At 48.2% G+C, this 26341-nt stretch overlaps 1 protein-coding gene across 2 annotated transcripts in view; it reads left to right on the top strand.

Moving 5' to 3' along the window:
* Positions 1-26341, top strand: part of PDCD2L (programmed cell death 2 like) — a 349431-nt gene that overhangs the window by 9932 nt on the left and 313158 nt on the right. For both annotated transcript variants that reach the window (XM_069639933.1, XM_069639942.1), the window contains one exon: positions 21567-21616. The gene's annotated coding sequence lies outside the window, so the exon portion shown is untranslated. Of the gene's footprint in view, positions 1-21566; positions 21617-26341 lie in introns of those variants that run through there.

Below are 26341 nucleotides of genomic sequence, written 5' to 3'. Positions count from 1 at the left end.
AATGGGAGTGACTCCTCCCTTAGAGGACAAGGACTCCCGTTGCGATGAAGAAACCCCCTTGGTCCAATACTATAGCTGCCTATATGGGACTGCCAGCTATGAAGAATGATCTGTCATACTTCTATTTGGCTTCAAGTAGAGGGGGAACAAACCAGCCACACAATGAAAAAGGAAGTGTCTCTTTTAAAAAGAGACATGCGCATAACATAACTGGGACGAGTATCTCTTGGGAGGGGAGAGAGCATGGTAAGCAGGGGAAGCCCCCTGACATCATTATGCCTTGGAGAGGTGGAGCAGAGCGCAGGCGCAGAGCCTGCGACTTTCGAACAAGCCAGGTACGCCAGATTGAGATGCCGGAGTGCAAAAGAAATCTGCAATGGGAGAACTATTGGTCGAACGGGCACCAAAAGGCCTGCACTATGTGGTGGCGTGACCACAGCTGCATCGTGGTGGACGAAGGGTCCAGGTAATGATGCAGAGACCACCCGTGGAGAGAGTGCTACAAGGTCCCTGCTGCCCGCATCTATAGACGACAGTTCCTTCATTGGTTTACAAACCCTGCCCAGCGATTCTCCCTTCCAATTTGTACAATGGGAAGCTAAATTCTGCCAGCAGCTATTACATCTGCCTCAATCTACTCCAGCGGCCTGGATTGGATATGAGCTGGGGCTGGATTCCCTCCAGGCGCTTTCTAATTGGCAACTTTGCGCTCTGTTTAGGAAATGTCTACTCTCCACAAAGCTCAACGTTATTTTGAAAACCTTAACCCAATACATGTTCTCAGTGAATCATGCTTTTGTAAGTGCCTGGTTATTGAAAGTCTATGACATTTTAGCCAATGCAGATGTACCCTTCGATTTACTGCTCAATAACCCTGATAAAGCCATGTTGAAATTATTTCAGGTAGACTGGATCAAAACGAGAGAAACTTGTTTAAAATACAAGGATGGTGAGGTGACCCGGTTCCCTCCGAAAAAAGTTTGCACCCTCCCTCCATATCTTGTGCGATCGCCTTCACAGAAATATTGTGCTGGTATATTGCGTTTGCGTTTCAACCTTTGGATTACTAATGACATCCAAGCCAAACGTAAGCTGCTTCCAGCACAGGACAACTTTTGCCAGTTTTGCTTAGATCATGACACACGAGAAACCTTAGTTCTTCTGGTCACTGAATGTATCGAACTGTGCCCTTTGAGAGAGACCCATTTTTCAAGACACTGTACATTTTTGGGTTCTCTAGAACCAAATGAATGTTGGTCTATAATCTTAGGTTCTTTTAATATGCAAATTGCAATTATTAACTTCTTATCAAGCTTAAAATTAGAAGTTTTGGAGGACGAAATGTATGCAAAACCCCTTAACTAAGAAATGTTTTATATTCACCATGTAATGCAATTTGTTAATTTGGGTTCCATTTTATGTTGGTGTGTCCTCCTAAAATGAAGAAATAGTTTTGTCAGTTTCCTTTTCTAAGTTCAGCAAGTTTTGACATTTTTCTTTTGTTGTGCAAAAGCTGTTCGACCTCTTGTGTTTTGCTTACCTGTTTGTTTGTTTTTTTTTCTCAAATTGAATTTTATTGATTTTTGACATTAGAAATGAACATACAGGTGGATGTGTATTATGCATTCATAGTTACATCAGAAGGCTACTTCGTTCCACTTTAACAATTATCTAACAGCAACTATGTGTTCCGTTCCAATGAAGGGGAATTTAAGCTCCCCCCTCCCCCCCTTCCCTTTGTCCCAGCTCGTGGAACTTCCATGTCCATGGCTTCACCGTGGTAAAACGTAGTGGGCTGCGTGACGTTTATCCTTGGTCATCATTGGATTTGTGAGGCTCTGGTGGAGTCTGTCACAGGCATGGATGGTTGGCAGTGAGCCATGTGGCGTTCGGCTTGTGATGGCGCAGACTGGTTGCTAATTACCTTGGTGTGTCGAGTCAACTGTGCCTGTGCCTGTGATGTAGACCTCGGTAAAGTCGCTCCAAGCTTCCTCGTGTCGTGCGGCCTTGTCGTGAAGTGCTGCCGTTATTTTCTCCATTGTGTAAACATTTGTGGCAATCTGTATCCAGTCTTTTTATCGGGGAGGCGTGGAGATTTCCATTTTATAACCAGGCCCGCCCTCGCCGCCAGTAGCAGGGGGGACACTAGTCCTTTTACCCTAATCAATTCATCATCTTCCTCTTCAAGGCCGAAAAGAACCGGGAGGGGGGATGATTCCCTCTCTATGCCGTCCAACTGTTTAATCCATCCAAGGACTTCTTGCCAATAGATGCAAACTTTGGGGTAGTTCCACCACATGCGCCAGTAGTCGACATCCATACCGCATTGTCGGCAGCATCTCGGGCTGGAAGTTTAAAACATTTTGGACAGCCTGTGTGGATCGTACTGCCACCTGTGGAGTAATTTTATAGCTTGTAGTTTATACTGGGCAGCGATTGATATTCTGGATGGTGTTTCACAAATTTTGTCCCAAGCCTGCTGGTCAAATTCTCTGCCAAAGTCTCTTTCCCATTTTCCTTTGAGACAGAGACTTGGAGTGTCATCTTTAGTGATTAGGGCTCGGTACATTCGCGCTATGAGGCCTTTGGAGGTGTTGGTCGTGTCCAGGATCGTCTCAAAAGGCGTGAGTTTTCTTTGTGTGGTGTCCTTCCATTCTCTTCTGGATAGTACGCCTTTCAATCGTAAATACAAGAAAATCGGAATCGGGTGAATTTGGAGAGCTTCCTCTAGTTCCGTAATTGAAATAAATTTCCCTTTTCTCCACAGCTGGCCGACTCTCTCAAGGCCGGCATCAAACCAGGTTTGGTATCTGGCGTGTTCTGGGATTTCCTCTCTGATCCCAGGGGGACCAGAGATGGCTCAGAGTTGAAGGCCACGTGGTGACCCCTGACATTGCTTTCTCTTTCTTCCATATGTTCCACACTGTTCCCAATATTGGGTGATCATGCAGTCTTCTTGTGAGCTTCGGTCTGGGGACCCATAACCATTCTGCTAGGGTTACAGGGGCTAGATTGTTGTTATCTAATTGGACCCATTGGAGGTCCTTTCTATCTCTGAGGTGTGGGATCAGGACTCTGAGTTGTGTAGCCTGATAATAGCGTTCTATGTCCGGAAGGCCCACTCCCCCTAGCTCCTTTGGTAGTATTAAGATGTCGTAGGGAATCCTGGGTTTCTTTCCATTCCACAGAAATTCTAATATGGCCTTCTTGACTTGTCTGAAGAAGTGTTCGGGGATTGTGATGGGCAAGACCTGAAAAGGGTATAAAAAAAAAAGTGGGAGGCTCACCATTTTGATTGCATTTAGACGTCCCATCCAGGAGATTGTGAGTGGTTTTCATTTCCTAAAATAAGCCTTGAGGGCTTCAAGAAGTGGAGAAAAGTTTGCTTCCTAAAGGTTGTCGAGGTGTCGCGTTAGATTGATCCCTAAAGTATTTCAGTGTTGGACCTCAGATGTTCAACCCAAGGCGTTCGAGAGCTATTTGCTGTTCTGGGGATGGTTTGTGGAGTGGAAAAAGAATGGATTTGGTTTTGTTCATTTTGAAACCTGAGAGTGTGCCATATTCTTCTATCAAATGGATTGCTCGTGGGATTGAGTATTTTGTCCATGTAGTCCTGTTATCGCTGCTCAGTGTGGGGTGGCTTGTGACGTATATAGTTTCTCATAGAAGTTGACAAAGGCTTTGAGATATTGGGGGACATGGGTCGTGGGAAGCTTCTTCATTTTGAATTGTAGGTACCCATCACTCTTGGCGTTGACCGCAGAGTCTTGTGGCGAGTAAAGCGCTTGCTTTGTCTCCATGTTCATAATGCTTTTGCTTCTGCTTCAGGCATTGGAGCTTGCGATTGATGCTACCGGTCTCTAGTTGTCATAGCTCCTCCCTTTTGTCGTTGGCCTGCTTAATCTTTTGTAGTTTATCATGGTCCGCAGATTGTGCCATGAGGTTGAGTTGAGTGATTTCGTTTCGAAGTCTACTTTCTATGAGTTGGTGTACCCTCTTCTTCGCCGCTCCCTTTCTGATAAGTAGTCCCCTCCAGGTAGCCTTGCCAGCCTCCCATACTACATTCGTGGAGATTTCGCCTGTATTGTTTTGCTCAAAATATTGGGTGATGCCTTGCTCGAGCTGTTCCCGAAAGATTGGATCTTTGAAGAGAGTCTCAGTGCATCGCCATTTGGAGCTCCTCCGTGGGAGGGCCATCTGATCAATAATGACCGTGACCATGTCGTGGTCCGACCATGTGACTGGAGATATGGTGACTTCGATCATCGCCGTTGTGAGCTCCGAGGTTAGATATATATAGTCGATTCTGGAGAATGTCGCATGAGGTGTCGAGAAGAAGGTGAAGCCTGTTCGGTTCGGGTTCATGTGTCTCCATGCGTCAGTGAGATTGTAGGCGTTCATCATGTCCGCAGCCGGTGGGCGACCGGAGCCAGACGGAGGGGTCGTGGGAGGGTTGCCTGCTTGCCTATCCTGATTTGGGTCCATCCATGTGTTAAGATCACCACCTTGCATTACGGTATTACCCAAATTGTTTGTTTACAATTGTTCGAATGACACAATTGTTCGAATAATAGGGGTCCTAATTGACCTTCTGCACAATTGACCATATGGTCATTTTAATATATATATTATGGGTTGGGTTGGTGTAATAATAATATAAGGGGCTTGGGGGCGGGGGTTGGGGCGGGGGTTGGATTGGGTGGGGGGCTGCGGGGGGTTTCCCCCTGCATATATATCCTAATTGACCGTTTAAATTCGGTCAATTGTGCAGAAGGTCAATTGTTATTCGAACAATTGACATTCGAACAATTCGTATACAACCTGGATTACTTCACCCTCTGCTTTACTCATGACTTTAGGGATCGTTTGTTGTAGGAATTTGGACTGTCCCGTATGGGGTGCATACACTGACGCAAGAGTGATGATGGTGCCTTGTATCTTGCCCACTAGCGCTCTGCCACTCCCATCCGCCCAGGACTTTAGGAGTTCAAATCGGATCGTTTTATTGACTAAGATGCCGACTCCTGCTTTCTTTAGTGGGCCAGAGCCCCAGTATTCCGAGCCTAGCTTGGCGTATAAGACCTTCCTCTCATCTCCTTTGCTGTATCGGGTTTCTTGTAAAAAGAGTACATCTAGCTTCGCTCTGTTGAACTCTCTAGACACTAGCGACCTTTTGGTAGGGGAATTAAGCCCGACAGTCAGAGTGCCAATTTTGAGTATGCCATGCCTGTCACTTGATTCGTCATGACCGTGGATCATTGCAATCGGTCGTCACGTCGCGCTGTCCATCGCAGGAATTTGCCGCAGTGGAAGTAATCTGATCGCACTCCCTGAGTAACAGAGGCATTGAGATTTGGTGTGCCTCCCCCTCGCCTTCCAGATATTAAACATCATACCCATTGCCCCCGAATTTAACTGTCCGCCCCTCATTTTCCTCATGGGGGTCTGTGTCCCAGTTAGATGGCGTCCGAGTTGGACCAGGTGTGTACAGCCGGTCTACTGTCGGACCACTAGTGAGGGTCGTAACCGCACAACCCGACCACAGCTATCATCTCTTCAACATTCTGAGCCCCCCCCCCCCTTTCTTTGCATTTTGGCCTTAATAAAACTTTAACAAACAACAACTGCTATTGTGAACTAGTAATTGAAGTGATACATGCAGTTTCTGGGTTCATCCCCCAACAGCTGTTCGTCCCTGCGCTTTGGGTGGTAGGCTTATCGTGTGTCGGATCTGGCAGGACCACCGTACCGGACTCCGAAGTACTGGTGGTAACCGGACAATGGAGTCAAGGCGCACGTTACCACGATGAGGGACCTGCGTGTGCCTTCTCATTTGTTACTGTCTGGTGTATCGTTGGGGCGTCTGTTCTTTCTAGAACCCTCGACCTTTTCCCTTCTCTGGCCCTGGGTCCCCCATCTCGCTCTTTTCTGCACTGGTTCCTCCTGTGTTCCCTCACACGGGCCAGTTCCGAGAAGATCTGCGATACACTCTCGAATTTACCTTCCTACTTCCATGCTCAAACGTGAGAGAGAAGGGGTATCCCCACCTATATCTTGTTCCTTGTTCTTTGAGCCATTTCGTTAGGGGGGTACAGAGACGCCTCAGGGCCAGGATGAGCGAGGATAAGTCTTGAAAAATGGTTATCTGGGCTCCCCCGAGGGTGAGGACTCCACCGGCCCTGGCCTTCACGAGTATCCTGGCTCTATCTTGGTATTTGTGAAACCTGGCAAGGACGGATCTCGGGCCGCCTGGCGGGCCTCCAGCTCTGTGTCTCCTCTCTATTGTAGGTTTGTTGATGTTCTTGTCTGCAGCTAGGATTCTGATGATGTCGTGCACAGCTTGCTTGAGGTCTTCCTCTGTTTCCTCTTCCCGTTCCGGAATTCCGAAAAATCGTAGGTTATTGCTTCTTTCTCTATTTTCTAAATCGTCTATTTTCAGACGAATTTCGTGCTCCCTCTTCTCTATGTTGCACATTCTGAGGTCTAGTTGGGTTTCTAGTGTATCTATCGAGGCTTGATTGTTTTCGACGCCGCCGATGTTAGCCCCCATATTTCGAATTTCGCTCAGAAGGGCGGCGATGTCCCCCTTCATGGCTGCCGCTCCCGTCTCTGAGGCTTCCACTGACATTTTGGCTTTTATATCCAGGTCGAAGTGTGGTGGGGTGTATGCGTACCTGGCCAACTTGCTTTGGGTGCTCATATGGAGCTTGAGTACGAGGAGGCACCCGCCCCGGGAGTGGGGGCCCTACCCTCTGCCCTGGTGTGGCGAGGAGTTCTTGTAGTGCGTGGTGGGACGTTGCCCAGAGAGTCCAGAGTATTGGGACCGCAGTGGTGGGAGGAGGCACATGCCTTGGGACCAGGGGCCGTGCCCTCCGCTTGTGGTGGCTCCGGACTTCGAGACCGGTGCGATGCCAGGGGGGGTCCAATGCAGGCACCGGTCTTGATGGTAGGCCTCGATGGAGTTGGGATGGACAGGTCCCATGGGGGGGGGGGGTGCTTAAGCTCAAGCGAGGCTCCAGGGGATACCAATACAGATATTCCAATCGTGTACGCTGCCGATCCGCCGGCGTAGCTCTTGAAGGGGCAGGTGACTGGCTGTTATGCGGAGGAGGGCACACGCCCCATTGGTGGGGGCCCAACCCTCGGCGTTGTCCTCTGATCAGGGGCTAACCCCTTGCATTATATTGCGTAGTACCCAGTACTGTATTCGGGGGGGGGGGGTCCTGAAACGTTTCCAGGGACTTTTGCGCTGGGCCTCGGACCGTAGACTATGGTGATGCGGTCGAATGGAGGAGGGCCGGGCCTGGTGTGAGGTGATCTCAGCGGAAAAACACTTTATGTGGAAGCTGGGAGGATTTCAGTGTCTGTGCGCTTGTCGTTGCCATGTGGCCGTGGGTTCCCATGTAAGAATTCTGGGGGAAAACGGTCCCTCCGCAGGGAGTATGACACTGGGCGTGCTGTGAGGCGTCTTCTATTGGGGGGCTGGTTATTGTGGCCTATGCTCGGGCCAAGAGGGAGTGCTAGGGCTACAGGTCGGGGATCAGGGCCTCCCCTCTCAGGCCACCAGTGCACTGTTCATATGGGCCTTCCGGGCCTTTTGAGGTGGGGGTGCAGGAGGAGATCTGCATGAATGTGCCCCTCCCGGAGGGGCGGGTGGCGAGTGCTGGTGCTAGCGGTGGTGGATCCGGGAAGAGGCTTGGACCAACACGCGCACCGCCTACAGCTGTGTCTTCGGTCGGGGGCGGAGAGCAGGGAAGGCCCCCCTCTGCGGTCAGGGCTGCGGGAGGCGCTTCAGGAGGAGACTGGGCCTCGATGTATGTTCAGCACCGATGAGTATTCTAAGGGAGAGCGGGGGAGCACCTACCCGCTCCGCTGTGCTGTTCCTCACGGCGGGGCGCTGGACCTCGATGCAACTCGAGTTGCCGGCCGGGGGGTGCGCGTGCGCTTCCACCATCTCCACGAGAGCAGCGAAGCAAAGTCCGCCCGGGAGAGCTGCAGCGAGGCCTGCGCTCTCTACGCGTGGGTGGTGGGAGAGATTATGTACCTCAGAGTTCGTTCTGGCACAGCCGACGCCTAAACTGCTGCGTGTGCGCTTGGGGGGGGGGGGGGCAGTGGGAGGGTAGGGGAGGCTCACACCGTTAGCCTTTTCTCCCGACTGGGTCCACCGTTTTCAGACGGAATTTCGCTCATCCGGTGGGGGACCGGTTCATGCTGCTAGGGCTGTCGTTGTCCACGGCGGGGTTCAAAAGTGGGGGTTCAGATCACTTTTGCGGCCCATGAGTCTGGAGCTCACACGGAGGTGCTCCCCCTGGTGGCCGATCCTGTTTGTCTGTTTTAACGTTCTGGTTTATTGTTTATGATTTTATGTATTTTGATTTTATGTTTTACAGGTTTGAAAGGTTGATTTTATTTCAGCCAATACAAATAAAAAATAAAAAAATAAAAAGTAGACGGCATCCCGCTGCCGAGAACAAGACTAGAAACTGGGAAGAGGAATCTGGGAAACACAAGACCTGAATGCGCCCTGTGGAACTTGCAGAATCACAAGTATGAAAGTCGAACAGTAAATGAGCAGAATTGGAGTTATATAAAAATAACACTGTATGTGAAACTTCTCAAAAGTGGAAGCAAATACCCTGGTAGGAAGGGAGAAACTATCAAGAATTGGTGACTGGCCTGCAGAATTGCCCACCAGGTCTGTAATGTCCTCCTCCTCACTTGATAGGAATGGTTCCCCCAAAATGCCGTCCTCCTCCTCACCTGATGTTGAAGAGTAGTGGGTTCTCCTTCGACGTGGTTTCTCCCTTTGAGACTTCTTCTTGGAGAGCAGATACGGTCTGCCTCGAAAAGAAGCCACCGTGAATCTCAACAGAGAAAACTCACGATGACCCCCTCCCGTGACAGCCAGTTGTTATTGGGGGGAAAAAGCCTCCGAGGCCCAAAAAACCCCCACAAGTTGACAGAAGACTCCTGAAGCAGGTCCGTTGAAGCGTGGAGTACTAGAAGCAGTATCCAGAGAAATCGGCTCCAGGCAGAAGCGGTGGAATCCCAAGAAGGAAACGAAGCAGCGTGAATGGGCGCCACAGAGGAGAGAGCTCCTGAGATACTGACAGGAGAAAACGGCCAGCAGGGAGATACTCCGATAGAGCAGGAAGCGAGGAAAAGGGGAGAGAGCAAGCGGGAGAGAGTGTAGCAGGAAATGGGGGGTGGAAGATCGCTAAGAGGAGATAACGCTACTGAGCGCACGCAACGAACGGGAAAGCAAGTTGCAACGCGCCAACCCGCTGAGATTCGAATAGAGAAATACTCGGCGGGCGGCCATGTTGGAAAAACACTAGACTGCGCCGTACGTTGAAACAAAAACGTAACGGAACGGTCTAATGGCGACGGAACTTCCACCTTCGCCAAACCCTCCAAGCGCCAATGGTCGTGACAGTATGCCCCCTTCGAAGGCCCCTTCCTCCAGGCTTACCTGGGTGGAGACGGTGGAATCGTAGAAGCAATCGGGGGGGCAAAAACCTGTGCAGCTGGTTCCCAAGTATCCTCGGAAGAGGGGTAGCCTTTCCAATGTATGAGGTACTCCAGGCATCCTTGATGGTACCGAGAGTCTCGAATTTGGGAGACTTCATATTCCTCCGAGGTAGAAGTAGGTTGAATCACTAACTTGGGAGTAGCTTGTTTCCTGGCATCAGGGACAAAGGGTCGAAGGAGGGAGGAATGGAACACCGGATGTATCCGTCGGAGAGTCTTTGGCAACTTTAAACGGTAGGCAACAGGGTTGATCATTGTCTCTATCTTGAAAGGTCCAATGAAACGAGGGGACAACTTAGAAGGGCGGACCCAACGGGGTAGGAACTTGGTGGACAACATGACCTCTGTACCCTTGTCCCAAGAAGGCACTTGTCGTCGATGTCTATCGGATAGTTCCTTATACCGTCGGCTAGTCTCACTTAGACTTCGTTCCGCGGTGTCATGAGCTTCATTCAGACGATTGGGAGTGGTCTCTAAAGACGGGATGTTGGTCTCATTCCAGGCTGTTGGTATGATGGATTTAGGATGGAACCCATAAGTGCAAAAAAAAGGGCTGATGCCCGTTGCGGAATGCACAGCATTATTATATGCAAACTCAGCTGTGGGAAGTAGAGTGACCCAGTTGTCTTGTTGTTGATTTGTGAAACACCTTAAATACTGTTCCAGTGAACCATTGAGTCTTTCAGTCTGGCCATTAGTTTGAGGGTGATAACCAGAAGAGAGAGCCCTCTCCATGCCCAAGAGCTTACATAAGGCCTTCCAGAACTTGGAGGTGTATTGGGTACCACGATCAGATACGATCTTCTGGGGTAAGCCGTGTAATCTAAAGATATCCCTGAGGAATACTTCAGCCATGAATGAGGCTGCAGGCAGCTTGGATAAGGGAGAGAAATGAGCGAGTTTGGAGTAGGTGTCGACAGTAACCATGATGCAAGTACAACCCTGGGAACTAGGTAGTTCTACGATGAAGTCGGTAGAGATGGATTTCCAAGGACCCGAAGGAACAGGTTCTTGTTGTAACAATCCCAGTGGTTTTTGGGTAGAATACTTGTTCTGTTGACACACAAAACAAGACCGTACATAGGTCTTGGTATCTGTCCTCATGTTGGGCCAATGAAAAGATCGTTTTAACAGTTCCAAAGTTCCTCTAATTCCTCGATGTCCGGCGGTCTTGGCGTCGTGACACCACTGAAGAGCCTGTTGGCGATGTTTCTGCGCGGGCAAGAACAGTTTTCCCTGGATGAAGTATAGACCATCTTTCCTACAGACAGGCAGCTTATTGACGTCTAGAGCAGGGACATCCGAAGAGGTTTCCCTTACCTCCTGCATAAAAGAGGACACCGTTGAGATAATTTGGGTATGTGGGAACATTAACTCCTTTCTGTAGGTAGGGTTCAAGTCGTCTCTGCGGGACAAAGCATCAGCAATCTGATTTTGAGTACCCGGGATGTAGGAAATGGTAAAATGAAATTGAGCAAAGAAATGAGCCCACCTGGCCTGTCTAGTGTTGTAACATTCTTGTTGTCTGAGGACCTGTAAGTTTTTATGATCGGTGCGTATTTGGAAAGGATGAAAGCTTCCTTGGAGTAGATGTCTCCACTCGAGGCAAGCCAGCTTCATGGCCAAAAGCTCCCGCTCGATGACTGAATAGTTCCGTTGGCTCGCAGTCAGTGTCTTTGAGAAGTAGGCCACAGGGTGTTCCTGGCCCTGGTCCGATTGCAGAAGAACAGCTCCTACGGCTGCCGCAGAAGCGTCGGTCTCCAGAATGAAAGGACTCAGCTGATCGGGCTGTCTAAGTATAGGTGCTGAACAGAAACTTCGTTTCAGGCGGAGAAAACTATCCTCAGCGGCTGTTGACCAGATAAAAGGTTCAGAAGACTTCTTTAACAGCGAGGTTATGGGTAGAGTGAGCTGTGAGAAGTTGGGTATAAACTTTCTGTAAAAGTTGGCTAGTCCCAAAAACCGTTGTATCTCTTTGACGGAGGTGGGGGACGGCCAACCAAGAATGGATTCGACCTTTTTGGGGTCCATCGTAATCCCTTGCTCTGACAGAATGAATCCTAAGTAGGATACTGAAGACTGGGCAAAGGTACATTTCTCCGGCTTTACTAGAAGGTGATGTTGTTTAAGCCTACTTAGGACCTCTCCAACTTGAAGAATGTGGTCTTTTAGATTGCGAGAGTACACCAGAATGTCATCCAAGTAGACCACGGTATTTTGACCCAGAAGATCTGAAAATAGACGGTCCATGAACCTCTGAAATATAGAGGGTGCATTTACTAGGCCAAACGGCATTACTTGATATTCGTAAAGGCCGTAGGGAGTGCGAAAAGCCGTCTTCCATTCATCACCCGCTCTTATCCGAAGTAGATGGTAGGCGTTTCGTAGGTCGAGCTTGGTGAATACTACAGAGCCCTGAACGGCTTCCAGGATCTCATGGATGATAGGCATCGGGTAACGGTCTTTGATGGTCACTTTGTTGAGACCCCTGTAGTCTATACACGGTCTCAACTCTTTGCTCTCGCGTTTAGGAATGAAAAACAAAGAGGCGCCTGCGGGGGATTTAGAAGAACGAATCAGGCCATTGGCGAGATTGTCGTCAAGGTAGCGCCTGAGGACTGCCTTTTCTGACAATGAGAGGGGATACATCCTGCCGAAAGGAACCAACGCCTGAGGAACCAGATCAATACCACAGTCTTCGGGTCTATGCGGTGGCAGTTCAATGGGTACCTGCTCTTTAAACACTTCGGTAAATTTGGAATAGCAACTGGGTATACAATTTACGGTATTCTGTTCCGTAGCACATACCGTCCTGACCAATTCATGTTGGGGTTCAGGTAAACACTCCTTCAGACAATACATGGAATGAAAGCTTAACAGGTTGTTTGTCCAATCCACAGTTGGGTTGTGTTTCCGGAGCCAACCGATACCCAAGATGACAGGGAAGTGAGCAGCTCGGATTATGTCAAATGATATCTGCTCCTTGTGTTGCTGTATAGATACTTGTATAGCTTCAGTGGTATGAGTTATGAGTCCGGAACATAGGGGTGTTCCGTCCACTCCTTCCACCTTTTGATCCTCCTTTTTTGCAATCCTAGATAGACCCACCTTATCCGCCCACAAGGTGTCCAAAAAGTTTCCTGCGGCTCCGCAATCCAACAACGCTTGCGTGTCAATTTCCTTGTCTCTGAAGCGGAGCGTGATGCCTATCACCATCAGGCGGAGGTCCTCTGGCGTTCTGGCAGAGGTAACGGATAGTGTGGTGTAAGAACAGGGAAGCACCCCTCGGTAGTCCGTCCTACCAACTACCGAGAGCGCTCGTTTCCCGACCTTCGGGGGGGCACATCTGGGCAGTCCCTCAACAGGTGGGCAGCAGAACCGCAATACAGACAAAGATTCTCGTCACGTCTCTTCCTCTTCTCTTCGGCGGTCAAGGGAGGTCTAGTGGTTCCGACTTGCATGGGTTCGTCTCGGATCTTTCGAGTAGCAGGTGAGGAGGCGGGGGTGTGAGAGTCCGAAAACAGGTTAGGGCCACGGCTCTTCTTTCTTTCGTTTTTCCGTTCGGTTAAGCGGAAGTCTATTCTTAGTACTGCTGCTAATAGATCCGAGAAGGAGTCAGGACGAGAAATCCTGGCAAGTTCGTCCTTTAGTTCTTCCCGTAAACCTCTGCGGAAAATCGTGTACTGAGCCTGTTCTTGCCACCCAGCTTCCGCAGCCAATGTCTTGAATGTTGCTATGTAGGACAGTAAATCTGAGTTCCCTTGCCGCACATCCAGTAAATCCTCACTAGCTATGTGGGCACATTCCGTCCGCAAAAAGGTCTGTTTAAGGAGATCCTTAAAGGCAGTATAATCCTGTAACACGGGATCTGACTGGGAGACCAATGGGGTTGCCCATGCCAAGGCGTTCCCAGTTAAATGTGTGATCATGAAACCCACCTTTGCATGATCCGTGGAAAATGCATAGGGTCTAAAGGTGAAATGAATATTGCAGGCGTCAAGGAATTCCTTCACCCTTCTCTCAGTGCCATCAAACTTTCCTGACACTAAAGGCAAAGGGGGTAGATCAGTAGCCTGTTGTTCTCTAGCTGCTACTCTTTGTTGGAGTGCTGCGTTGTCGGTCTTGAGTGTTTGGACCTCAACATTAAGGTTCTGAACTGCGGCCACCAGCTCCTGTAACTGCTGTGGCGTGGCCATGTCTTCTTCTTTTAGGCGTTGCAAGCTATCAAGAATTGGTGAATGGCCTGCAGAATTGCCCACCAGGTCTGTAATGTCCTCCTCCTCACTTGATAGGAATGGTTCCCCCAAAATGCCGTCCTCCTCCTCACCTGATGTTGAAGAGTAGTGGGTTCTCCTTCGACGTGGTTTCTCCCTTTGAGACTTCTTCTTGGAGAGCAGATACGGTCTGCCTCGAAAAGAAGCCACCGTGAATCTCAACAGAGAAAACTCACGATGACCCCCTCCCGTGACAGCCAGTTGTTATTGGGGGAAAAAGCCTCCGAGGCCCAAAAAACCCCCACAAGTTGACAGAAGACTCCTGAAGCAGGTCCGTTGAAGCGTGGAGTACTAGAAGCAGTATCCAGAGAAATCGGCTCCAGGCAGAAGCGGTGGAATCCCAAGAAGGAAACGAAGCAGCGTGAATGGGCGCCACAGAGGAGAGAGCTCCTGAGATACTGACAGGAGAAAACGGCCAGCAGGGAGATACTCCGATAGAGCAGGAAGCGAGGAAAAGGGGAGAGAGCAAGCGGGAGAGAGTGTAGCAGGAAATGGGGGGTGGAAGATCGCTAAGAGGAGATAACGCTACTGAGCGCACGCAACGAACGGGAAAGCAAGTTGCAACGCGCCAACCCGCTGAGATTCGAATAGAGAAATACTCGGCGGGCGGCCATGTAGGAAAAACACTAGACTGCGCCGTACGTTGAAACAAAAACGTAACGGAACCGTCTAATGGCGACGGAACTTCCACCTTCGCCAAACCCTCCAAGCGCCAATGGTCGTGACAGAAACCCCTAGGTACAGAGCCTTAAGGAGAGAAGCGAGCCCATCTGTCCCACACGTGTTGTGAAAAGAGACTGTTAAGGGAACAGATTCAGAAAAGAGACCATCCAGTACCATAAGCCCAGGTGGATGGAAACCATAGCTGGCATGAAGTCATACAAAACCCCTGGCATCAGATTTATGATTGAGTGGTTCACTCCTCATGGTCCCACAATACTCTTCCAATAGTTCTTTCATTAGAGATTTCAGGGAGACCACTCAAATTGATTTTTAAAAATGCTCATTATTATAATGTTCTCTCCTTTTATTAACTGCTCAACCATTTTCACCAGGTCATATTTGACTAAGCAGTTGCTTTTTAGTAGAAAATAGACCTTAACAATTCCAAAACTCTGAGAGCCGTTTCCTCCAAGTTATATTGCAAGGACCTGATTGCAGTCAACCCGGCAGCTGGCCTGATTTGAGAGCTAAGGAATCACAGACCCAAGTTATCAGGCCATCACTTGCATGACCCTTCAAGCTTTTTGTGGGAAAATTAGAAAAACCCAAATAACCTTCTTGAGAGAGAACGTTTGTGGCCTATGTTTCCTGTAGACAAATAATATCAAATTGCCCAATAAAGCACAACCACTCCCCATCCAACAACTTCTCTCTCTCACCTGCAGTATTCCATGACAGCAGGTTTAGAGACGCAGGATGTTGGCCTATCGAGGTGGTTACCCATTAACGGGGGGAATAGTGGGGTGTAATTCATGAAGCTGAAAATGGTATCACAAGCTTGTCTGGATGGCACAATACACTTTTCTCCCTTTTTGTAACATACAGTGAAGAAGTGCTCGTAGTAAACCTAAAATGGGGAAATAGTCCACGTTCACTTCCTGATTATCAAACCCCTTCAGGATAAATCGTTGTAGATCAAGATTAGAAACAAAGATGTCAAATCATGAGGCATTGGTTGGATTTGACGTCCAGGTAAACTGATGACCCAAATCTAACATTGCATGGCCCACAGAACATACGGTCTGAGAGATTGTTTTGTAGATGATCTTAAAGGAAATAATCATAAACTCCCAAAACTGTGTGCAATTCTTTAATCAAAGAGCACCTATATGAAATGTTGTTCCCATGGCGTTTCCCTTGACATGCAAATCAAATTTCGCTGTCCCCAATTTTCCAGTGGATTTGGGGAACAATTTCTAGCCCTGGGTTAGAAGTTTTGAGATTGGAACAGGCTTAATCTGTAATCTTCAGATGAACAAATCTTTACAGGATGTGAGAGCCAGGAATGAGATGCAGACACAGAAGACTTGTGGTGTTTGCCATAAACGTGTATTAAATAATAAAGGGGTTGGAAAATGCTCCACTGCCCTAATCTAGGAGGTAGTTCCCTACCTCAACCAAAAACTCGGGGCCTGTCTTGTGTCAAGAAGTCCAAAGCAAAAATGCCTTGTGTCTAAAATCCCATACTAGCCCTCACACTCTAAAAGTAACAATAAGGTGCTAAAGGTAATGTCTCTGACCTGAAAAGTGTGCAAATGTTCAAGTTCAACAAAAAGCTACATAATCCAACAAAAGTTACAAATTAATAAGGTTCACAGTTCCAGGGAATGACTCCCTGCCCCAGGCTTCTCTCCACCAAAACAAAAATTCAAAAGTATAACCAATTTATTTGTTGCTCAAGAGGACAACCCCTCTCCTCCTTTTTGTTGCAATTCACTCCAGAGGAAATTGCTCCCTTCCCCAGGTCCCTTTCACATTCGATGTACTTCAAAAATCTTAAGATCATGAATCTTCCTTGGGATTCTCCGACTTACAAAAATCTGGTATACTCTCCTGCCAGGTTCTTTCATGTATTTCCTTGATACAATTTGGGTGTGGGTCTGCAAGACACCTAGTATGCTCTCCTGCCAGGTTCCTTTCCACTTTCACTGCAATTCACTTCACACACTTGTCTTTGCTTGGTATACTTTCCTGCCGGGACTTTCTTTTAGCTTACAATGGCCCTTTTGGCTTCCCTTCTTGGTCTTCCCCAAGTTCGTTCTGTGGGTCGCTGACCCCAGTCCCACTGTCTAGTGCTTTTGATGCCGTGCCTGACATTGCTTCAGTGTCCCAACCCTTTCCCTGGGCTCACCGGTTGCTTACTTGCACTCTCTTCTGTGTCCCGACTCCGAATAGGGTGCTTCTACGGCTCTCGCAGCTCTCTCTGATGCTGCAGGCACCTCCGGCAGCCGTCGGGTCAACGATCGGTGTCCCAGCTCCCTCGGCTGTCAGGAAACACTGCTTGCTTCTTTTCACCTCGCTGCATCATGGAGCTTCACTGGGCACGTTGCTCACCAGGCTGCCTTCTCGCTCAGCCTTGCCGTTCTATCCCCTGCACTGCTGCCAGCCACTGTACTTCGGTCTCTCTGCCCAGCTGTCCTCACCACAGCTGGGTAAGAAGATGACGAACTCCATACTTCTCTTCCCAACATGGTTTTAAACAGTGTTGGGCCAATTATATTCTTCCAGCTACTAGACTGTGTGTGTCTGTTCCTATGTGGAGTAATCATCATTGCTCCTTGTCTCAGTTTTGTCACTCTGTTTGCTATTTGATATTGAGGAGTACTGTCAGCAGACCTGTCACTTTGTTGAAGGGGATCATGGCAGTATGAATGGAGGGATTATCCCTAAAAGGGAAAGTGGATACCATGGCTCACCTGATGATGTAATGTCACCCCCTGCCCCAGACCCTAATGTGGTCCTCCCTCAAATAGCCACAGAGGGTCAGGGTTAGGTATGGCTGCCGTCCCCTGGCCACATGAGTAGAGGTTACCGCAGGGAAAGGAGTGATGACCTCATCAGATTCATTACAGGATTTGGATGCAAAGCATGTGGGGCAGTTATCAATTCCACCTGCAGTATTGATATGACATTCACTCACTGTGGCTATTGTAGGGCTTCTCTCCAGGACTCCTCCCCCGGAGCAAGAGGAAGAGTTCCTTCTTTCCCGGTTGTATCCATACACCCCCTTGTAGCTACCCCTGTTAGGATGGTTAGGGTTGGCTGGTTGCCCCTGATGGGATCTTGTCACAGGGACTCCACTGTTAGAAGTTCGGGCAACACAATGCTCAAAAGCCTTGGTTGTGGTAAAAAGAGTAGTGGTGAGTAAGGCGTGCCATCACAGCCACTTCAAAATCAATTCTTGCCATCTGTTCCCTCTATTCTGATGTTACTTGAGGCTTGGGAATGAAAGGAGGCCATTGCATGGCCCCCAGTAGAGTCTCTCTCTCTCTCGACCCTAAAAACTACAGACCCATGTCGAACGCCAGATTCCTTGCAAAACTCATCCACCGGACAGCATACTCCCAGCTAAACGCCTTCGTTGAATCCAACAACCTCCTCGACCCTCCTCACAATCGGGCTTCAGACCTTGACATGGTACCAAAACCACTCTGACGGCGATCTGGAATGATCTTAAGATCACTGCAGACTCTGAAGGCTGCGCTGCACTAATTCTCCTAGACCTCTCTGCAGCCTTTGACACGATTAACCACTCAATCCTCCTTGACCATCTCCACTCCCTTGGAATCCTTGGCAACACTCTCACAAGTGGATCGCCTCCTTTCTCGGCAACAGGAAACAAATAACCCTCCTCTCCCCATTTGTCTGAACTGCTCGTTCGGTTAATACTGGAGTACCGCAAGGTGCATGTCTATCTACTCTCCTATACAACCTCTAAATGTCCAACCTCCCTGGAATCATCCGCCTGCACAACATCTCGTGCTACAACTAGGCTGACGATACCCAAATAATCCTTAAATTCCACAATTCAGACCCCAATCCCCAGCCCGACCTCGACACCTGTCTCCTTGATGTTGACTGATGGACGACAATAAACCACCTCCTCTTAAACCCCACAAAAAACGAAATCGTGGTATGCGGCAACACTGCGCTTCTACCTCATCCTCTCCCTTGACCACCTTCCCTAGGCCAAACCACCCCCCACCCCCTCCTACGACACAGTAAAGAAATCTTGGCGGCACCATGGCCTATGGCCTAACCCTCTCCTGACAGATTAACAATGCGTCAAAATGTTGCCACTACCATCTCATACTTCTCAGGCGCATCTTTCCCTACCTCTCCTTCCCGAACAGACTTGCCGCTGTTTTGCCCATTGTAATGTCATGACTGGACTACGCCAACTCCCTATACCTTGGAGCGCCAGCATACCACCTTAATAAACTCCAAAGAGCCCAAAACGCTGCTGCTAAATTGCTCATCAGTCCAAGAGACCACATCTCTCTGGCTCTCCGAACCCTTCACTGGCTCCTAGTCGGACGAAGGGCCTCCTTCAAGACCCTCTGCATCACTCACCGTGCACAAAACCGCCCACTATACCTGCAAGAAACATTAAAACATTACCTCCCACCCCACACCCTAAAATCAAGCACTGCCCTCCTTTTAGTGATCCCGCCCTCCAACTCTATCAGGATTGGAGGATCCGCTTTCTCAACCTTAGCCCGACACTGTGGAACTCGCTTCCCCCACATATTCGACACAGACAAGACTATATGACATTCTGCAAAGTACTAAAAACGTGGCTGTTTCCATAGCACCAACCTCAACCTTAGAAGCGACTGAATTTCCAACATCCCAATGACTAAATACACATAGGGACTCCCAACCTTGTCATCAATGAATACGACCATTAATTCAGTTATGGACAACTGTATCCTTGATCCCAGAATAATGATCGCCTTGGATCAAAACTCCTCCCTGTTCGATAAATCGTCTAGTCCTGTGATGTCGCTGTGTACCCCAGCCCCCTGCTCCCGTAACGTTGCTATGTGTTCCCTCTGTATTGCCCTCCCCTCTAGTCACTGCGATGTCACTGTATGCCACTTTGTGCCCGTGTATCGCTGTGCACCTGACTTCTTGTTCCCCATGATGTCGCTATGTAGCTCTCTACCCCCATCCTGTCGCTGTAAGATCAGCCCTCTGTTTCCATGTGCCCCTTGAACCCATGTTTCGCTGTGTACCCTTGCCTCCCTGTTCCCCATGATGTCGCTATGCATCCCTCTACCCCGTCCTGTCACTGTAAGCTCAACCCTCTGTCTCTGTCCCCCATTGTGTCCATCCACAAAGCATATGCGCTTTGTAGATTGACTATTATATCACACCTTATCACATCAGTATGCTCACTCGCTACTCTACACCATCACACAATCAGAGTACAGCTATACCCCTCGATAAATTCGGCCTAGCTGCTCAAATATGAACACTACCCCATAAACACCTCATCACTCTAATAAAACAAACGCAGCTATATCCCATGACAAACTGGCCTAGCTGCTCACATAAGCGTCCTACAGGCCTAACGCAGCAAGAACCCAGTCTGGGTGTCCACCCACCAGACTGCATACATTCAACTGATATCTCCACCACCCAACCTAATGCTAGGACGCAGCTACCATCAAGCTTTTACATCGGCTGCACACATAACTGGTGCACCCATGCACCCTACGACACTAACCCTCTCTACTGGCCTGGACTGCGGTCCCCAAGGGCGTTCAACCCACCAGCGCTTTGAGGTCATACCAATGATATATAGAGCAATATATAAATGCCAAATAACATAACCTAACATGTTCTAGGGCTCAAATGGGAAAATTGGCATGGGGTTGCTTCCTCTTGAACTGGCAGGTTAGTACTCCAGATCCATTTAGTTGTATCATCCAACTATAACCTGAAATCCTCTCCATCACCATAGCCTTGTTCACAAGCACCAGCCTCACTCTCATCGAAACACCAACAAGTCACGTTTGCACCAGAAGGCGACTGTTGTCGCAGCGGACTGCCTCTCACACATCCGTCGCCAACAACCTCTTTGAGACAAACCCACAGGCGGCTGCCGGCCGTTGTCACGACGGCCCGCCCTGCTATCTCAAACCCCAGGCCACTCATTGCATAAATCACATATCAGCCCCCGGGCCTCCTTTGCCCTGACTGGTGTGCTCAGGCTACCTGTATACAAAAGCGGACAGTCTGATGGTAGCTTTTACGTCACAATCAAATGTTTTAGGATAGCCAATCAGGACATGAAATATGCGCTGGGGTCCCGTCCTTGCACCCGCCTCGGCTGCACACCTAGTGGACCCATACTCGTAGCCCTTCTCATGTTGCATATCTAATGGGATGGAGCGTAGAATGGTCGATCAGATGGATTGTTGGGCATAGGAAATGTGGTGCACGTTGATGGATTTCTGTTGTGTAGGAATTGTGACGCAGTTAGATCGATTGTTAGGGGTAGGAAACATGGTGTACTCAATGTATTTTGGGGGTGGTAGGAATGGTGTAGCACGCTGTTGCTAGCCTGTCCATTGATGTATGCGTTTTATGATGACCCCCGCTTTCTGATGATCATAGGGAGAACCGGCCCAATACGGTTGTAGTCCCTTGAGGACAGACTGCTAATTGTACCAAGATGATGTATTAGGATTGCCCCTTCTGTGCTTAAAGATCTGTCAGGATAGCTTGCCACTGCGTCAGGGCTTGGGTGCTGGACCTGACAGATTCTTGACCTGTAAGGACAGCCATGGGCTTGTATCTAGATATGCAGGTAGCCTATCATTGCAACTAGGAAAGAAACACATGCAGGTTAACGTATGTGTTACGCGCTTAAAGCATTTTGCCTTATAATTTTTAGCCCGCCCAAGACACTAGAAGATATATGTTGGTAACCCTCCATTGCACTTATAACTCCTTAAGTTTGCCCTGGTAACGCACAGTGGTTATATGTTGGAATCCTTGATATTGCACTTAGTAGACTCCTTTGGTTAGTGTTTATAGAACTTGGAAGATATGTAGTAAGAATATAAAGGTAACCGATCTATTGCGCTTGGAGAATCCCATTATCCTAGTTTCTATGGTAGCCTGTCTGTCACGCCAAGAAGATGTTCTAGGATAGTCGGTCTATTGCACTTGGTGGACTTCAGGGTAGACTGTCCATAGTGTCTAGAAAAGTCTACGAAGGTAACTGTTTTTTTTTCTTCCACACAGACGATCAGATGACACAGCAACCGTAAAGATAAGCCCCATCTGAACTTAAGGTATGTATAAACGCACCTCTTCAGTGAACATCTGCCGCAGCCACGGTTATTCATCCACGCACTTTAGAATGCAGCTACGATTATGATAAATTTGGTGTAGCTGGTCACATAACCATTGCGCACTGAAACGCCAGACTTGCCTCAAGACCTCTGCCATTAGAATACAGCAACAACTCTGACAAATTTCAGTCTATCTGGGTAAATATTGAGTCTCCTGCAATAGCGCTCTGTCGTGACCTCCCTCAGCACCTGTCCACATGCCTGTCCTCTTGGGCTGCTTTCTGGAACCTAGCCAACCCTCCTAAGTCCTAACCTTGGCCAAATGCATACACGCATCTTAGGCCTCCTCTGAGAAATTTCCCATACTTGGACTTTGGTCTCTGAGGGCGTTCCTACCAGACCTGGGCAGACTCTTCCTGATCCTGGCGGTGGTGTTCTGCGGGAGGATCATATGCGGGACGGGGGTAGCAGGTCAGGAGGGGTGGGAAAACCCCCTTGAATAACTTCCCCAAAGACCGTACAATCTTAATGGCTTACTGTAAAATTGTAGCTGTGAAAAGAAAAGGGGATTTGTACATTGAGGACGAGTCCCACAATGCCCAAAGTACTGGGACGAAGAAGAGGGATGCAGAGGCTCAAGATTGTAAGTGGCAGTCTAATTGCCCTAATGACCCACTCCAGAGGGAGACTAAAGGAGACCCTCAGTTGCAGCCCATGGAGAGCCGTAGTGGGAGGTGGAGTGAATGGTGTAACTCCACATTGAAGTTGAAGGAAACTGGGGGAGACCCCAGAGCTGCTGTGATTAGCAGATTGAAGGCTGGTTCTGAGAGGATCTTGCCCTTCAATTACCCTGTATGCAGAGGTTTCGCAGCATGAAGCGTTGCTGGTGAAAGCTTTGCCCCTGAGGACCTGGATGCAGAGGTTGTGCAGCAGAAAGCGTTAAAAGTAAAAGCTTTCCCTGTTGTGTTGTGAATTGGACCTCCGTGACAGGCGAGTGTCCTTGGAGCGAGGAGCGCTCCATTACCAGCCAGGGTGGGCCGTGGGGAACCAAAGAAAGCGGGCTGCCGAGCAGTGTGCAGCAGAGAAGGCAGCGGAGCGAACGGACGCATATGCGGTACCCATAGAGTTCACTGCTAGTGTGTGACCCCAGAAAGCTCTCTGGTCGCCTGCTGGCTAAAGCTGATATTTTTTAATACTTGACTGATATAAAGAACTTAAAGTGGCAGAATAATGCTTTTAATACTGAATTGCTACTAAGAAGTTAAAGTGGCAGAACAACAACTTGGGCCAAAAGAGTATCATTATAGAGGTGAAGGTCAAGCTTTATCAGAGTCAAGAGGGTAATATCGAAGCAAGTGTATAAAAACCAACATTGCCAAAGCCAAGAGATGGTAAATAAGAAAAAATAATATTGCCAAAGCCAAGAGAGGGCAATTAAGAATCAAGTTGTTTGTAATCATATTGGCAAAGTGAGAGAGAAGAAAATGTAGTGAGTGACCTAAACAAGCATTGCCCAAGCCTAAGGAGAGAGAGTTGGAATAAAAGCCATTATCAGGGGATGGTTAACCTAAAGGTGGGAAAACAGAAGTGGCTGGAGGGCTGTCTTCCTGATAGAAAATATTCAGGAAGAGAAGAGCATAACGTGCAGTGCATGTGGCAATCACAAGCGTGAAATAAACAGCACCAATGTGTTTCATGTCTCCCCAGAAGTAGTGAAAAAATGCTGTGGAAAGTCAGACTGGCTGAAGTAAATCACATCACAGAAGTACTTGTAGTAGTAGTAGATCTTTTCATTGGTGCTGGGGGCAGGGACTTTGTAGTAGTAGACCTGGCATGTGAGTGGACCAGGTAGAGGTTATTGAAGTACTTTACTGTGGTTGAATTCTATGAAGCAGAAGAAGTGGCAGAGCCACTAAAACACATTGTGAATTGTTGTGAAGTCATCCTGATAAAGAATCTTTTTGTTGATACAGATGAACTGTGGAAATATTCTTATTGTTTGAAAGAGGTTGTGTTGAACTTCCTACCACCAGTGGAGGGATAAAGTCTGTTTGAATATCTCTATTGATTCAAGTCACAGTAAGAGACTTACTTTGAACAAGTGGAACTTTATTATTTTAACTTTTTTGCAAGTTGGAAAAAGACTAATTTTGAATTTTGGAGTAAAAATCCTATTTAATCTGGGGAACGGGATTTCACCCTGGTTAAACGGAGAAACAGTTAGCAAATGGATATTGAATATAACTGTCAATCTGTATTTGAATTGCCATCAAAAAGTGCGAGGGGCAGATTCCTTTTGTTAGAGTGTTTCCTTTAGTTACTTTGACAAATGGGGAAATCCTTGGTAGGGTAGGGTAGGGTAGGGTAGGGATAGTGAGGTGTTTGTCAAACCCATTTAAGTTGATAAAATGGCATCTAATGAAAAACCTATAGAAAGTTGTCCGCCTCACATTTCTGACCCCTCGCATACCACAAAGCGCTTTGAGGCCATACAAATGGGAAAAGGCGCTATATAAATAACTACTACAATACAGCACAATACATGATTATTGCAGGGATTTCTGGGATTGATGCATATCCAATCAGATGTTGCTGCACCAACTTCACTCATGTCTTGATAGTGATGTGCTGCCGACAGTGCTGTGCTGAATATTCAAATGCTTAACTAGCTTTGGCTCTGGTTCAGGCTTCAGCTATAACATCTGTGTGGAGCCATTATGAAACGAAAGAGCGGTTACCAGCCCTTGCTCATTCAGTGGGTTGATATCTAACTCTGCCAGTGCTGGCTCAGGCCCTGTAAACCTCTGTTCATAGAGCCCATCAATGGAGCATTCAGGCGCTACTAGCAAAGATCTGTCAGAGGACTCATTCCTCCCCAGTACCTGACGTTGTAACCACCTGCTCTCTCTCGTCCTCTGGAATTGTAATTATCGTACAACTATTACCATACTGCTGCCAGTGTCTGTAATAACGAAGGCCTGGGGGGCTAGAAGTGTGACGACTGTGACAAAGCATGCAATCTTGACAAGGTGGACTGACCTGTTCAGACGGTGTTGAGAGTTCTTCCTTGTAGAGTGACGATAATAGACAAAGCCTTGATAACCACTTCTCCCTTTGAGGATAATACGATTGGGGTAGTAATCACCAGGCCGTGCCCAGAAGCAGGGGAAAACGACAGCAGTAAAAACAAAACTCAGTATTCGTAGCAGTCCAGGAGAATGAAGCATCATGCAGTCCAGTTGGAATGAAGAAATCTGTAAGGAAGGTCAAGATATGGGGAATCCAAAGGGAAATGCAATGCAAGGTATGAAGGAGTGAGTACAGAAGAAATGAGCAAGAGTAATCTTGAAAGGAAACCAGAGTGAGAGTCCAAGAGGGAACAGAGAACCCGATAGTAGAAAGGAACCCCAGAGCGAGCACAGAAGAAAGCTAAACGGAGAATATTGGCAGCGAGAAGGAGAGAGTCTGGCCCAGCGATGTCACAGGCAGAGTGCCGGAGGAGCCGGAACTCGGGTAGGGCATACTATTGCGAGAAGGGAGAAGCCGAGAAACTGGATCAAGAGAATGACAGCGAGCGAGGAGGAGCCCAATCCAGCAATGCCGCACGCAGAGTACCGGAGGAGCCGGAGCTCGGGTAAGAAGGAAAAGGCAGGATAAGGAGGCTCGGACGGAGCCAAGCAAGGCAGCAGTCAGGAGGCGGAGAAACCGGCACCAGGACTAGAAACACAGGGAAAAGAACAAAGGGATGTAGCGAGGGCCAACAGCACGAAGCAATGCAGCGGGCTGAGTCCTTGGCTCACAGAAATAGTGTGTGCGAGGCGGACAGCGGCAGCCATCTTGGAAAAAGCTACAAAAAGTCCCATTGAGGAAATGCCATCTTGAAGGAGTGAAGATGCCATTAGGGTGTCGGTGCCTCCAACGCTGCCACACAGACCAGGAATTGGGGAGAGTCCCAACAAGAAGAAGGTAATGAGAAGTCTGGGAAACGTGTAGGGGGAGGTTCTTTTTCAGATGGAACTACTTACTCCCATAGCATCCAAGAGTGCTAAAGTTGCCCCTGCTGGGACTTCACTTAATGTGGCATCTTGGGGCCTCCTCCCTTGAGGTTTTTTAGAGTTATCAAATACAATAAAGTTTGAGGGCCCTGTGGTGGACCAGAAGGAGTGTGACTAGGTTTTGATATATTTAAGGTTTACGTAAAATTAAAACGCTGATCTAGCCCTACCGTTGTGAGGGAAATTTCCTACCTAACAAACAAATGGTGCAGAAAAGAAAACGGTTGTTAGTCCAAATCCTAACATCTAACTGGCCCTACCACTTGGGTGAACTTAACAGAAAGAAGGAAGCCTGGAGTAACAGCCTCTGTCTGGCCCAATCACATGGATCTCTTAGACGTCACAAGTTCATCAATGTCGCAAAACACAATTCCTGACCTCTCTGCTGGTTCCGTAGATTAAATATCTGTTCTTTACAATTCTCTCTTTCCGGTAAGGAAGGTGTTCCTCATACAATTCCACCAATGGTGGACTTGGTTCTGTACAATGTTCTTGTTTTATCAAAACACAGGTCAGGACCTCCTATGTAAGTTTGTAGGTCAAATCTTGATTTCATACGGTTCCTTCTTTCCAGGAAGAAAGGTTTTCTTAATCCAATACCCACATTTCTTACTTGAGGCTTGACAAGGTTCTGATATGATTGGAACCCTGCAGGTTCTCTCTTCCTCCA

Source organism: Ambystoma mexicanum, chromosome 1q, assembly GCF_040938575.1.
Source record: "Ambystoma mexicanum isolate Mex_15411 chromosome 1q, UKY_AmexF1_1, whole genome shotgun sequence".
Lineage (NCBI taxonomy): Eukaryota > Metazoa > Chordata > Amphibia > Caudata > Ambystomatidae > Ambystoma > Ambystoma mexicanum.
This window is presented reverse-complemented; position numbering and strand designations above follow the sequence as displayed.